Source organism: Solanum pennellii, chromosome 7, assembly GCF_001406875.1.
Source record: "Solanum pennellii chromosome 7, SPENNV200".
In the NCBI taxonomy this organism is placed as follows: domain Eukaryota; kingdom Viridiplantae; phylum Streptophyta; class Magnoliopsida; order Solanales; family Solanaceae; genus Solanum; species Solanum pennellii.
In genome coordinates this window covers 25,117,299-25,133,789 of record NC_028643.1, presented here as the reverse complement: position 1 = coordinate 25,133,789, position 16,491 = coordinate 25,117,299, and positions in this window count along the sequence as shown.

Below are 16,491 nucleotides of genomic sequence, written 5' to 3'. Positions count from 1 at the left end.
TATCTTTTCAAAATGAAATTGTTAATCAGTTTTGATGAATTAGGGTCTTGTATCATTGTTTAATTATGTAACTAGGATTAATTGTTTATAATTACTAAATATTTCCCCCTTGAACTCTTGTCCTTCCCTCTAGTCACTTTACATTGTAATTCTACGGGAATTGTTGAACATGATCATTATATGACTATGTAGAATGATAATTTCTATGCATTACTTCTTTAATTTACCTTATTTATGCATTGTTTATGTTTTGGTAATTGATGTATGAAGGCAATGAAAGGGAAATAAGGTATCAAGATTGATACTTCTTGAATTCAATTATGAAGTATGATTTACTTAGATAATAATTCTTTTATGTGTGGTTGTGATTTTGATAGTAAGTATTCCCCATCCTTAACCATAGACTATTGAATTTTCTATGAAGTGTGCAAGAATGTTAAGATAGGATTAGTATATGACTGAATGTAACTTCTCATGATTATGATAAAATATTGAGTGAAAGTTTTACTCACTTGTATGTGATTTTTTAAAGTGAAAGAGTTGTTCTCACTTATGAATACCTATGAGATATTATGATGAAATGTTCACATAGAAGTCTAGAAGAGAGTAATGTGATCTTGTATGAAGACCTGAATGATTACTAAAGGGATAAATGCTTAGCATCGAAAGGGCATACAAATTAGAGGGAGGTCTCACGTTTTGTAAGTCCGGCCTCCCACAGGGTTTTCTTCACATTTTGTAAGCCCGGGTTCCCAAGATTTTTATTGTATCATGAAATGGAAACCTCCAAGTCAAGGTTTCTAGTAGCAATATCCTTGACCCTTAACTATGTACCCACATAGAACAATAGTTTAGCGGATCCACCTAGATAGCTATGTACGAATGGTTAGACCTTAGGCAAGTGTTAATCCTCTCATTGCGGTGTGAGAGGAGAACGCCAGATTCCATATAGCTCACATGGTCTCATATCGGTTATTGAACTTCATTCCCTAATGTAATAAGGTAAATGAAGAAGTCAAGTATGTGAATATTGTTAGGTCTTGTTTTAAAGGTTACTAAATAGGATGAGGGAGAGTATAGGACTTCTCTCACTCATTGCAGATGTGTGATCCTAAGGGATGGTTCTAGGTGGGTGCTTGTACGATTAAGTTGGTTACATGCTCTATATGTCAAGTTTTGTATGAACATATGAATAAAACATGGTATGGTAAAGTATGAGATTATGTTCTATGCATGCAGTAATTGATTTAATGTGATGCTTAGCTTTGGATAAAATTATGGGGTTTTTTTCTTGGCATTGCACAAGTATTGTTTAGGTTGCTTATGTGTTGTTGATATCATGTTGGGTTGACTTATAATGTTACATATATGTGCATGTTAAGTTATTGAACATAATACATGATTTTTACTTAATTGTGCCTTTTCTCCTGCATTGATGATTTTATGCATATGAACCATATTTAGTACATGTGTCTTGTATTAACACATATTTCTTCCCTCCCCCCCCCCCAAACATTGTAGGTTCCGGCCATTGAAGATCTTCTAGGACACTTTGCAAAAAGACTTGTACTTCTCTCCCATGTTGTTGGTGAGTCCTCCTGTTCGACGTCGATGCCATTTACTCTATCTTAGTAGTGTTGTTATTGTCTAAAGAAAGTTATTTCTTTCCTATTTTTGAAGACATTGTTGTAAATCATGTATGGAAATAAGAATTTGTATAAGGTATAGGCCCGAATGTGGTACTTCATTTAAGATGGTTTAATGTGAGAAGATATTACTAAATACTTACGTATTGGTAATGTTTACAAAACGAGAATCCTATGTAAGATTCATATGCGACTAGTCTAAGTAAACTCCCTATATGATATGTGAGAGGTCTATTTATACCTAATATGTGAAAAAGTATTAATTTTTCCTCATTTTTTACCAATGATATGCATTGATGAATGATAAGGGCTAGTCTAAGTCCTATTTGATAAAAAGACGCCAGTTACGTCTAGGTGGTGCTTCCTGATCGTGACGAACCTTGTATCAGAGCATGAGGTTAAATAATTTTTGGATTGATGTCTCACTAAACCACATCAAATAGAGTCTTGTTCATAATAGTAAAGCTCTCCACACATATGAATGAGTGTCTATGTGATGCTTATGAAAGTCTCACTTTATTGATATTCTTGAAGTTGTGACTCTAGAGTATTAACTCTATATGTCCTTATCTTCTATGCTTTTTCTTGTACTTATAGGCAATGAATACAAGAAGGAACAATGCTTGAAGGTTCGAAGAAGAGAATGTGAAGATCCGGTTCCCCTACTGGCTCCTCAAAACCCTTAAGTTCCTATTAAAGAAGGGGTTATGTATAATGTTTATATAAGGTCAACCATTAATAGCTTTACTCAAGTGTTGGCTACTCAAGTTTTTAGCGATGCTACGGTCCAAATGAACCCCAATTCTAGCACCACCGAATCCAGGATAAGGGATTTTACAAGGATGAATCCCCTTCATTTCTTTGGTTCCAAGGTTGAGGAGGACCCGCAAGGGTTCATTGATGAAGTGTTCAATGTACTAGATTCCATGGGGGTGTCTTCTCATTAAAATACGGAACTAGCCGCCTACAAACTCAAAGATATGGCTTATGTTTTGTCTGAGCAATTGAAGGATGAGAGGCCGGTTAGAGAAGGTTGGATTACTTGTGGATCTTTCAAGACGACCTTCCCTGATAGGTTCTTTCCCTTGAAACTAAGGGAGACGAAAATACAAGAATTCATCAACCAACGGCAAGGGAGTATGAGTGCGAAGGAGTATAGTCTGATGTTCTCCCAACTATCAAAGTATGCTCCTACTATTGTGGCAGATTCTAGGGCTATGATGAAAAAATCTCTTCTGGGGGTATCCGATCTTCTAATTAATGAATGTATGTCGGCTATGTTTAATCCTAGCATGGAAATCTCTTGTTTCACGGTTCATGCCGAAAAAATGGAGGACCTAATGCTTAAACAAGTTGGTAGGGAATTGAAGAGTACAAGGGACGAAGAAGGAAATTTTTCTAAGGCTAGATTTGAGGTGCAAGATAAGCCAATGATCTAGAATAGGTTCCCCTATCAAAGCCCTTCTACCATTCCAAGGATCAACAAAGGGTCTACACCGAATCCTAAAGAGGAGAAACGTAGTGGTCCTTATGTTGAGTAGTCTACTGTGCTAAACGTGGTAGAAAACATGAAGGCAAGTGTCTAATTGGTACGGGAAATTTCTATGGCTTTGGAAAGAGTGGTCAAATAAAGAGGGATTGTCCTATGATAAAGGCTCAAGGGAGAAAAAATTCTCAAGCCAAGCAAGTGCTCCCAATGTCGATGCTCCTAAGAAAAGCCGCTTCTATGCTTTCCGATCTAGGGGTAATCAAGACGAGTCTCCTGATGTCTTTATTGATACGTTACAATTGTTCTCTATTAGTGTCTATGCTTTACTAGATTCTGGTGCTACTTTTATCATTTGCAACCCCTCTAGTAGCTAGAAAGTTCAATGTGTTACCCGATGTTCTAATGGAACCTTTTTCGATTTCAACCCCGGTGGGTGACTCCGTTGTGGCTAGAAGAGTCTTTAGGATTTGTCCTATATCATTGCCGAATAGAGCTACTTAATTTACTTAATAGAACTTCATATTGTTGATTTTGATGTAATATTGGGGATGTATTGGTTTCATGCTTGTTTTGCTTCTATATATTGTAGAACAAGGGTAGTTAAGTTCCAATTCCCAAATGAACCTGTCTTAAAATGGAAGGGGGGTAACTCAAACCCTAGAGGTCCAATTATTTCATGACTAAAAGCTTACAAAATGATCTCTAAAGGGTGTATCTATCATGTTGTAAGGGTCAAGGACCTTGAATTTGAAATTTCTCCAATAGAGTCGGTGTGCATAGTAAGGGATTTTCCAGAAGTATTTCCCAATGACCTGCCCAGAGTTCCTCCCGAACAGGAAATACACTTCAGCATAGACTTGTTGCCGGATATGAAACCTATTTCAATCCCTCCTTATCGGATGGCTCCCTCCGAGTTTCAAGATTTTAAGATTCAATTCAAATATTTACTTAACAAGGGTTTCATAAGACCTAATATTTCTCATTGGGGTGTTCCGGTGTTATTTGAGGAAAAGAAGGATGGTTCCTTTAGGATGTGCATCGACTATCGTCAACTAAATAAGGTGATCATAAAGAACAAGTATCCTCCCCTAGGACTGACAATATGTTTGATCAATTACAAGGGGCAAGGTACTTTACAAAGATTGACTTGAGGTCGGGTTATCACAAACATTGGGTGAGAGGGGAGGACATACCTAAAACGGCTTTCCAAACTAGGTATGGTAATTATGAGTTGCTAGTCATGTCTTATGGTCCAACCAATTCTCCAACGGATTTTGTGTACCTAATAAATAGGGTGTCCCGAGATTACTTTGACTCTTTTGTGATTGTCTTCATTGATGATATTTTGGTGTATTCCAAGAGTGAAGATGAACATATTGATCATTTGGGGGTAGTATTGTGTAATACCTCTAAAATGACTTAGGTTAAAATAGATCCTATCACTTGTGTCTCTATGCTTCGAAGTCCTAAAATGAGTTACATTGATGTTAGGAGTCAGTAGTTAAATTTTCATTAAGTTTAGAGGTCAAACGTCCAAGAACGTCCATGATGTTCGAAAGGTTTGCCTTGAAACGACCTTGTGTGTCTTAGCATGTTTCGTCGAGTTTTATGTATTCGTTTTGAATTAAACTGATGTAATAGGTCTTAAACTCGTATAATAACATATTCGGGTTGGAAACGTCCGGGAAGAAGTCCCCAAGGACAAACCAAGGGTCTTTAAGGAAGGACTCATCATTTGAGCCAAAGTCTGTCTAGACCAACCCTAAGCGACTGAGGCAATCGATGGACAGTAGGCTGGTCGATGCCCCGTTGATGGAGTCTAGGTCAAGACTTATCATACGGGGCTTAAGCTCCCAAAATGCAGATCCCTGAACCTAACGACTGACAGCCAGAACGGCCATTTGATGGACCAACAAGTCGTCGATGGGCAGGCGTCGATTGAGTCTGCAAACCTGCGTAACTCACTGTTATATGTAGGGGTGAAGTTGTAAATTCATCCAACGTCCAAATAATTAAAAAGGGTGGCTTACTAAAGTTATTTTTTGTATTATATATAGTTTTATAATTCTTAAACGTTTAGATGAATTCAGTTTTCAAAATCAAAACCCAAATTCCCTAAAGAATTCTCTAGAACTCCATTGGAGACAAAACTCAAGATCGAGGTTGGATTGCAGATTTCTTTGGTGGTCTTTGTCACAACCGGGGAGCACCCCCTAGAAGTAAGATGGCGTACTTTACCTCTCGGAGGTCTTATAGAAGCCCATAGTTATCAGTACTCGCATTGACATAGTAAATTTAGCGCAAAATTTAAAACTATTAATAGCACATCATATGCTAGAAACTTAACTTCATATATAAGTCATAATACATAGTTAGACCCTAAGTCTCTTTGTCATCTTAGACTCAACAACATTAGAATACATTAGGGACACGACCATTAAAACATAAGACATAACTATACAATCTTTAATAAACTTTACGGTAAACCATAAGTAAGAGATCCTTGGACTTAAGGATTCCTTTCCTTGAGCTTGGGAATCACATATCAAGATCCTCAACATTCAAGAGATCCTTTAAGCATCCATAACCTACACTTTGTGTAAAAAGTAGAGAAGAATGGATTAGTAGAAGAATGCACTAAGTATGACAACCATGCAAAACATGCATTTAAAAATGGACATTTTCTTGAAATCATACTTCATGCCTTTTTGAGTTTAAACAATATCATTTATATCATTAACATACTTCATATAGACATATTAAAGGCAAAACAACACATAAGATCACTTATAGAATTTATTAAATTATTAAGTCACATTACAGAGAATTATCTTCCCTTTTATTTATTAACCTCCCAAGTAACCCTCTAGTGATAATTAGTGCAATGCATCACCTTAAGGCCACAAGGAAACCTACATATAATCTACACAAGGTAACACATACCATCATAGAAGTATAGTACAACTTAGACATATCATAGGACAATTACAGTAAACTACCTTTAACTTGTACATATACCAACTTCACTTCACATCAATGCATTAGAAGACCTTACTCATAATCCTACTTTAAGTCTACTAGTGCAATGTATATGTAAAGCCCAATAACCTCACACATACTTCGTAAACCTATCATAAGACCACAAGCCTTACCATCTAATTCATACATCAACAAGTTATTGAATACAACTTCATTCATGTCAATACAAGACCTTCATTATGTAGTCATTTAGACTAACATAGTGTATATAAGGATAATATCTAACATGTAGACTCATACCATGCACATGTTCATAATAAGTAGACAAATACAAAAATGTCATGCGTAAAGAACTTATACATACTGACATGTATTAGAACACGTTCCTAGAACTTCCTGAGGAGCTACTTGTGCAATATCTAGATGGATTCATTACTTCCACCTATCCGTAACCTCCCTTATGTTATTCTAGTTAGGCTCCTAATCATTTACTTCCATTTTCCATTTTACTTTAGGGAATCTATAGCCTTAACCGACACTAAGACCATGGGTGCTAAAAATGGAATTTGGTGTTATCCCCTCACGCCAAAAGAGGGGATCTTACTTTCCAAGGTAAGACATGAGTAACATACTAGCATCTTAGGTGATATCACTTGCTAGATCCTATGTGGCAAGCATAGTTATAGAACTTGGGGGTACATATGAAAACCCTCTTAATGCAAAGATTAGGCATTGTAGTTATTCACTTATGGAAAAATCACTCTAACACCCTTTTGGGTCATGAGTCTATCCACCCTATGAGGTTTATGGTGACCTACCTTCCTACCATAGGAAGCGACACTTACTCATATTCAAGTTCACTCGGTGCTAAGCTAAGTTCCCTTTATTGAAAAGCCATTATTACATTACATTATAAAATATAGGCTTAGGAGATTCATCCCCTCATAATCTTAGCTCATAGATCATCGATGAAAGTTCATAAACCTAAATCATGTGAGGAATCCCTTCACATGAACATAGCATATGTAAAGCACCATCTAGTTTAGGGTACACATGAATACACCATTCAAGGCCTCTCTCTTGACTAGATCTTCATACATGTGTGTATGAATACTTATATGTGAGCAAACCTTCCACATAACACATAATTACGACAAATGGACATACATCATTTCATTCATGCATAAGTGTACAAGTGTAACTATATTAACCATGCTTTCATATAAACACAATTAGACACTAGGTATGATCATACTTCATCATACCACATACTTCACATTATACCATATAAGACATGTTCATAACACACTTTCTTGGACTCAATCTTAGCATGCAAAATAGTAGACATTAGTGAATATGATAACTACTTTTCATTTAGACACCATGACCTACACTACTTGTAAGCATGCATGTGGAGTGAAAGTGTGTGTACATTGGTCAATATGATCATATAATGGCTATCAACAACATATTGAGGAAGCCACACTCTTAGGATCACAATAAACATTCAAGCATAGAACATACAACACACAATAGCATAGGAGACAAGACAATCTACACATTATAATCAAGACTCCTAACTTTAGCTATTTACACATTCATATAAGGGGTACATGGGTAGGGGTCAGCAATCATTAACACTTCATTAATGGAAGAACTTACACATGATAAGACAATAATCATTTACATGCTCATAATAATAGTAACATAACCTAGATTCACAGCTACAATAGAACACTAGGCTCAACTAACACATAAGGTGATCATCATAACCACTCAATCACACGTTCATCAATTTGACTTCAAGACCATGGTCACCACATATATAAAGACTATAAGGTACACACCGCCACCATAAGTGGACCATACCATACAATGCCATACAAGGCTTCATCAACAATTACTATAAAGGAGTAGATAAGTAGAAGAATAGAGAAATTCATACCAATCCTTTAGAGTTTGCTCATCATTGACCATTACTACTCTTTCATCAATAATTCGAGTATAGGTCAGTAACTAAAACATAATAATCATATACCAAGTCATGCGTAAGATACTAGAAGGCCATGCTACAAACTAGTACACCATATCATTGACATGCTAGAATGTACAAGGGCATTGACCATAAATCAATTTCACTTACATGGATTATATATCATATTTCATCAATCATATCACTCTAACGCAGTAGCTAATCATACACTTAGTCATATTGAAATCATGCTTAAGCACTTCTAGATCAAGCTTCCAACGTAGGCATTAGGCTTATTAATTTGCTAGAGTATAGAGGAATTTGCCAATACTATTGATTCCCTAAGGCCTTGATCGTAAATCATATTTTAACAACAATGTACAAGTTAGGAAGTAGGTAATTAGATCTTCACTAAGAAGAAATCATGCTTCATCTAACCATAATTCGAGATCACATGACACATATAGCCTTTTCACTTCATAGTCTAAAAGAACCTAGATCAAATCATGCAAGCCTTTATTTAATTTGATCATCAAAGGTTTATACCCACAAAAAATCCATAATTTTAACTTAATAAAGTATCTAAAGTGATTCATGCATAATTGAAATCCTACACAATTGTTCTAAAATCGAATTCATTGTAACACATAAGAATATAGGCTAGTAACACTCAAATTTTCATACATCGATCCTCATGTATCCGTCATTATAAATTCAGCATTAATTCACATAAATAACACTAGGTATAAACACTTCAAGGTAATGGAATCACAGTTCAATCGATAAAAAGTCAAGATCACAAACTACATGCAAGGAATAAATCGATTTAGGGACGAAACATGAGGTCATCTTACAATTTGAGTAAAATAACGTTCAAAACAATAAATTAACATCAACTAATCATAATTTAATCATTAAATACTTTTTGAGAAGGAACCCATGGATAGATTAAACAAGAAGAACTTTGATCATTAAACTTTCATTGAAAACATTGAGATTAACTATCTAGATGGAAGGATAACTAGAGATGAAGAATCGCCATACCTTTGTCTAGTTGAAAACCTTTAAAACTTGGTGATACATCCATGGAAATCCAACCTCAGAGCTGCTCTTGAGCTTCACTAACAATTGTGGTTTCTCGGGAGAATATTTTGGAGGGAAAGGTTTAATTCATGTAGAGGGGATTGGGAATGGGATGTTCACGTGTTTGATCTTTTATATACACCCATGAGTATATAAATAAAACTATTAAGGTCAGGTTAGGACGTGGGGTGAATTTACCATTCACCCCTTAAGTAAAATAGACTCAAGACAGCAATTACAGGCCACTATCGACGGACCCACTCGACTGGCCGTTGGTCAATCGAGTGGCCATCCTTTGGCTTCCTTCGATTTGTCCTTGGACAATTTTTGGGTTGAGAGATACCCAATATAAGTATAAATTGATGATAACTCACCTACGGGCCGTTGGTTGACCAACTGGCCATTGTTTGGTCCGTCGATTGACACTGGCGTGGCAGTGTCTCGACCAGCCTTTGGTCCTTCTTTTGAGCCTTTTTGCGGGGCCCTTTAGAAGTCGTAACCGTACGTTTACAAGGTAAATCCAACCCACCCTTAAAAACTTTAATACCTCCCATATGTATTTCACCAAAAATAAATACTCGAAACTCGTCGAAACAGGCTTGGACCAATCAAGACACACGTGAGCATCTTAAGGGCTATCCTCCGAACGCCTTGAACGTTCTTGGTCGTTTGACCACCAAACTTCTCGAAACTAGATATACCATATTTAAACATCATTATAACTTATTTTAATAATTCATAAGATCATGATATACAATATATAAACACATATAGACACATGAGGCACATAGGTGACTAGTCGTCGAACGTTTTGATCGTCCCTTGACGTTCGACTTCAAAATTACCTCAAACTTTACACAGTGCCTCTAAACCATATTATAAGTCATTTTATAACCTTATAACCTTAATACAAACATTTTAGGCTCTAGACACCCTAACTCATTTTGGGGTCTTACAATATCCCCAACTTGGGAATATTCTGTCACGACCAGAATCTAGACCCTTGAGAGACCGGAATCGTTGACCTCTCAGAGGTCATAGACAAGACTACATACTTCATACTTAATTCATCTAGGTTTATTATAGCGGAAAAAGTGAAATTTTTGTTTTCTTATTTCATGAGAAATATTTTATACATAACATCATAGGCATTCACAAATCAACTATCTAATATAGAGATAATCAAATGAAAGAAGCAGTTCATAATGGCATTAAACATATTCTTGACAAAACGACACCAATACAAAGTCTGAAATGAAATGGGAAATATAAAAACACTAGTGGGACATGCTCCACTAGCTAAGCCTACATCTAAGCTAGATAATAACAGTAGACATAATCGAAAGCATTAGGGACAACCAAGTCCGGATGTAAGCTCCACGTTCGGATAGCTACAATGTCATACCATAAGCTCTAACATCCACCTGCGCCTGGACCTAAAAGTAGATATTGTATGGAATTAGTACACACTTCTACTAAGTATGGGTATATGCAAGAACACACCAAGGACATGTATCAGTAAGAATAACTCTTTCCTAACAACATTATTTATGGAAAGTCAAGTTAGTAGACATGCAAAATTTGGACTAGGAAAGTTAGTGGACCTGCCAAATTTGAATTAGGAAAGTCATGTCATGAGAGTAACATGCATCATCATACGTATGATATTGCAGATAACACATAACGTCTTACACATAGCACATAGCACATAATATTTTTCATATCATTTATTCATACGCCATTACACTTTGGAATCATGGACTGGACACTAAGACTTCCCAAAAATGATGGCTGAACATATGGGACCTCAACTAGGGAGCCTTCTTTAGCAAACATAGAGTCTGCTTCATTCATTTATACGTACTTCCCTTCATACATTCATAAGCTAGTCTAAATACCAGCTATACCTAGGATGTAGTTTAAGACATTCATCGGGTTCGATATGCATGATCAAAAATGACCTAGTCTCATTACTTAAGTCTAGCTCACCTCTTGATTAATCTATTCTAACACTTTTGGTATCATTCATTTCATTATGTTCATCATTTGAGGCTAACCTGATTCATTCTATGGGAACTTTAACTTTAACCGACATAGATCATGTGAGCATCATAAAATCCAGTGTCTGCCCCACACCAAAAAGAGGTGGAATCACAGGACAAAGTTACCCAAAACATGCTAGCGTGTATAGGGAATTGAACCTTGCGAGATCCATATTTTGGATGTAGAGGTTCAAAGACTAGGAGATATAAGGAGATCCATACCTAGAATGCTGGACAGTCTTATCTCATGAGAACCTCCGCCCTTGCCAAAAAAAGGCATCACCGCTCATAGCTAGTCTATGTTCTCAGTATAAAGTTCTATTACATCCAACTCATATGTCATGGAAGCTGGATTCTAGTATGAGGACATCATAGCTCAATAGATGATTTCTCATCCTATCATTAGTATTAAGTATGTATTAATATCAATACTTTCATTACAGTGTTCATAGAGACTGGTCTCTTCAGTAGCTTTACACTCTCATAGGTGAGTACATTTTGCTAACATTTACTTAGGCTCATTTGAGATTGCTCTCAGTTTTTACATTAGCCTCTTATCATTTTTCACCACATTCATTAACATTAGTACATTTGGTTTTCATAATTACTCACCCCTTCTACGTGAATGTTCATTTCATCATATACTAATGCACTTGGCCATTTAGTGTGTTTTACACTCGTACTTAACCCTTGTAGGGTTACATCATTTCGTTACATACATCTTAGGTTCACTTACTTTAAATGTATGCTAGACTTATAGGTCTATACATACAACTCATGAGGCTTCATTCATAGTTCGTTTAACTGATTCATATCTTGCTATGATCATGTGGTACAAGACTTATGTATCATGTAAGTGTACCAAAATCTCGATTTCGATCTATGTAGGAAACATTATTTTTAAACATTTATTAACGTATAACTTATTTATCAATACGGAATTTAAGAAAGGGAACCCGATTTCAAATCCGTTGGACAACACTTACATTTTTATTTATTTTGGTTTGATCCACACGGCTTGGGGACCTAAGATCGAGCCCCAACGTCTTTATTTTATTTTTCCTTTATTTCTCTCCTCGTTTTTTTGTCCATTAGGACTGAGAGGACGTGGGATCGAACCACCACAACCTTATTTCCTTTTATTTTTTTTTCTTTAATTTCACTCCTTCTTGGCCGAGAGGGTGTGGGTTCTAACCTTTTAATTTTATTTTAGATTTTACTTAAATCTGACTGAGAGGGGGTGGGTTCGAATCCCACTCCTCTGATTTCTTTTTCTTCTTTTTTGTACTTTATTTTCAGCCGAGGTAACTGGTTCGAATCCCCCTTGCCACACTCTTTTTAATTTACATTATTTCTATGACTTTTAACATGGTTAGGTCACGTGTTCGATCCTCAATGACCTCACTTATTTTAATTTATTATTCATAACATACTAAACCACATATGTTGACCGAAATTCATCAACATACAACTTGAAATTATGTACGTTTTCCATCATCCTTTTCATCAACATTACACGTTAGTTCTTAGGGTAATTCATGGATCATGTCGTACATCTTTGAGTGCATTTTCATGGATTCATTTAGCTAATAGTTTCCACTCAAATCAGACACATTATACTTCATATGAACATCACGATTTATACAAGTTTTTGCATGTGAAATACAACCATAAAATAAGTCATTTTCATGCTTCAATTACACATTGCACAAAAATAAACACATAATTTCAGAAAACATAGGTTATCATTCGTACGATTACAAATACACATTCATGAATATATTCATCAAGAAAAAATATTACATGCCTAATATCTACCAGCATACATACCAACCTACAACAATCGATAGGAGTTAGTGACAGGGAGATGAAACGGTGAAAAAATCCTAGTTTTCGGATTAGAATCGACTAAATCCTAGGGGTCTCTTGGAAAAGGGACCAAGAGTAAGAAAACCCATACGTTTTGTGTAGCTCAAACCGTGACTTGCTGCCCAAAACCTTCTCCAAAAATCACGTCCAAACCCCCTAGTCGACGGAATAATCCTACCTTTTGCCTAACGTTTTTTATTAGCTTGGTTTTCTTATATTTTCGTGTAAGTTCTTCAAGTGTGAAGAACTTTAGTAATTTGTTCTGCTTTAGTATTTTTGCTTGGCAGAGAAACGTGAAAAAGAAGAGAGGATGATTGTGAAAGTGAGGTATTGACGTGAGAGAGTGGAACGTGCTAGGTAGTTTAGGCTTCGGTAAGGACTTAGTCAAACAAGGACTCTTTCAACCCTTTAAAAAAATATGATTTTCCTTTTCTTAAATCAGCTAAAAAATATTAATTAATTTATTTAATTTACCAATTTAAATAAAAACAATTTAAATCATTGCTTCCACCTAAGTTCGAACCCGGGTGGAGCGAGACTTCACTCAAACACCAATTTTCTGACCTCTCTCCCCAAAATTCCCCTCCACTTTATTACTTAAATAATTAATTGCATATTTATGTTAATTACGATTTTACCCCTAGACCATCCAAACTTAAGATTTCCCCTTTTTATGTCCGGTAAAGACTCATCCGGGTAAATCTTCATATTTGGGAGCCCTACATGGATGGACTCAACCTTTCCTAGCTCAACTAACTCCACAAGTAAGTTGGCTTGGCTATCGCAAGGGTTCAGAGGTCTAGTTCTACACGCATCAATCTGTGTGAACCCGGTCTAATCATAGGCATTCTACACACATTAAGCATTACTTAGCATATCCATTTTTTTGGGTTGTTACACATTCGTCCTCGAATGAAACCTAGGGATCTTTAATCACAACAAGGATTTCAATGCATCATAGAGCAGTTCATAACATTTATAACATCATCAAATCATTTTAGCACTCAATGCACACAAGCAAGAAAAACCATCACCCACACACTCTTTAATGCATTAAACATATGGACTCTTATCATGCTTATAGGAGGAACATCCTTCTCCTAATCATAACATGGTCATTACGCCTCAATTCATTAAGAGCGCATCTTGCAACTATTCTTAAACCCGGTCTATGTGCATATTTCAATGCACATAGACCAGAGTTAATTGAATCAACAAAGATCTTTATTAGTTATACCTAGTGCCATGAAGGTTATACTCAACCATACCATGCTTAGTGGTGTCCATGGAGGAATGTCCTTCTCCTCCACACACTTACATGTAGCACTTTAAATCTATTTCACGAGTTGTACAGTTGAGAAGGTGTTGAGAAGATTCAGTGTTAATGATGCTAAACCCAGGACTACTCCATTGGCAAATCACTTTAAATTGTCAAAGGAGCAGTCACCCAAGACAGACGAGGAGCGTGAGCATATGGCACTTGTTCCATATGCTTCAGCAGTTGGGAGTTTGATGTATGCTATGGTTTGCAATAGACCTGATACAGCACATGCAGTGGGAGTTGTTAGTAGGTACATGGCGAACCCGGGGAGAGAGCATTGGGAAGTTGTGAAGTGTCTTGTGAGATATCAGAGAGGTACATCCAGTACTTCACTTTGTTTTGTCAAAGTCAAGGTGACTCTACAGGGTTTTGTGGATGCTGATATTGGTGGGGATGTGGACTTGAGCAAGAGTACATCCGGGTACATTTACACCATAGGTGGAACAACAGTCAGTTGGATATCCAGGATTCAGAAGTGTGTTTCTCTTTCATCTACTGAAGCTGAGTATGTGGCAATAGCTAATGCTGGGAAAGAGATGATATGGTTGGCAGATTATCTGGAGTAATTGGGCAAGAAGCAGAGCGAGAAGATTTTTTACTCAGATAGCTAGAGTGCCATACAGTTGGTGAAAAATCCAGTCTATCATTCGAAGACAAAGCACAACAGAAGGCAGTAATATTTCACTCGCAGGGCAGTGGAGGATGGTGATATGTTCTTGGAGAAGATAGAGGGTGCAAAGAACCCGGCAGACATGTTGACGAAATGTGTTGATGTTGGGAAACTGGGGTTATGCAAAACCACGGTTGGTCTTCTGTAGTTGTTGTTACATATGTTGCGGTGCGGTAAAGATACTGATGATGAGAAGATTGTTTTTTGAGAATGTATTTTTTTGATGACTGAATCAGTTTCCAAGTGGAAGAATTGTTAGGTTGTGGAGCCTGATTAATATTTGATGTACTGTCATATATTAATGTTCATTTATTCTCTGTAACCTAAAATACTCTGAATAATTAATATATATACCCACCGCCGTGAAAATTTACTTACGGGGTGTTACCACGAAATATTAGTTTCTCTCTCTAGATCTCTCATCTCTTTCTTTAGAAAGTTCTTGTGTTCTTCATTCATCAAGTGTGTGTGTGTAGATTCGATCCTAACAACTCAGATGTGCTTTGAGTAGCTGCACCTTTAATAAGGATATCTCTGCATCCTTATTCCTTAAAAGCACAATCATCTCCTCCACTGCTTTTCTTTCAATGCCTTCACACTCCACCAAAGTTCTCAGAGAAAAAGATTGTCTATCACTTCCAACATTACCTTTCCCCAGTGGAATGTTCATATGATGAAACACTATAGTCAGAAAATACCCATAATCCAAGAAATTTTTTCCCTTATTTACAACTACGGTTTTGTATATATGAACCAACATTAGGGTTGGTAAGTTTAGGGATTCAAATTTGCAAAGTGATTCCATGATAACTAGGTTTGATGTTCTATTTGTTTCTCTATTCGAGTAATAAGTACCTTATTGATAAAATGGAATAACAATTGGTACTCTCCGTTCATGATCTTTTTTTGGACACCCGAATGACGCATATCAGAAAGTTTGGAGAATTGTATCACAAAGTACTTGGTGCAAGACATTCCCACCATGGACCTGATTCCTTCTCTAGGTACATCCAGTATTTTTCCAAGCAAATTTTCATCGTGATTTAGACTTTTGTTACCTACCTAGGTGTGTTAAGGTTTCCATCGTCTACGAAGTAGTAGAATTCTCGAACTTCTTCTTCATGTAGAACAAAAAATTTGGTCATGAACAACTGAGTCTATGATTGAAGCTCCATAAGATCATACAATGACTCCATTCCTTGCTTCGTAAGGATTTTAGAGTAAAAAATCCTCAATCCAAGCACCTTTTGTAAGCATAAGTTATCAACAATCTACTATTTGTTAACTTTCTTATGATTCTTTTGTCGTCTAGTATAAGGTCCTTGTTAATAATTTTCTGTAATGACCTGGGAGTACCCCCTAGGTATCACACGGCATACTTGACCCCTTGGAGGTCTAATACAAGCCTCTTAGCCTCATT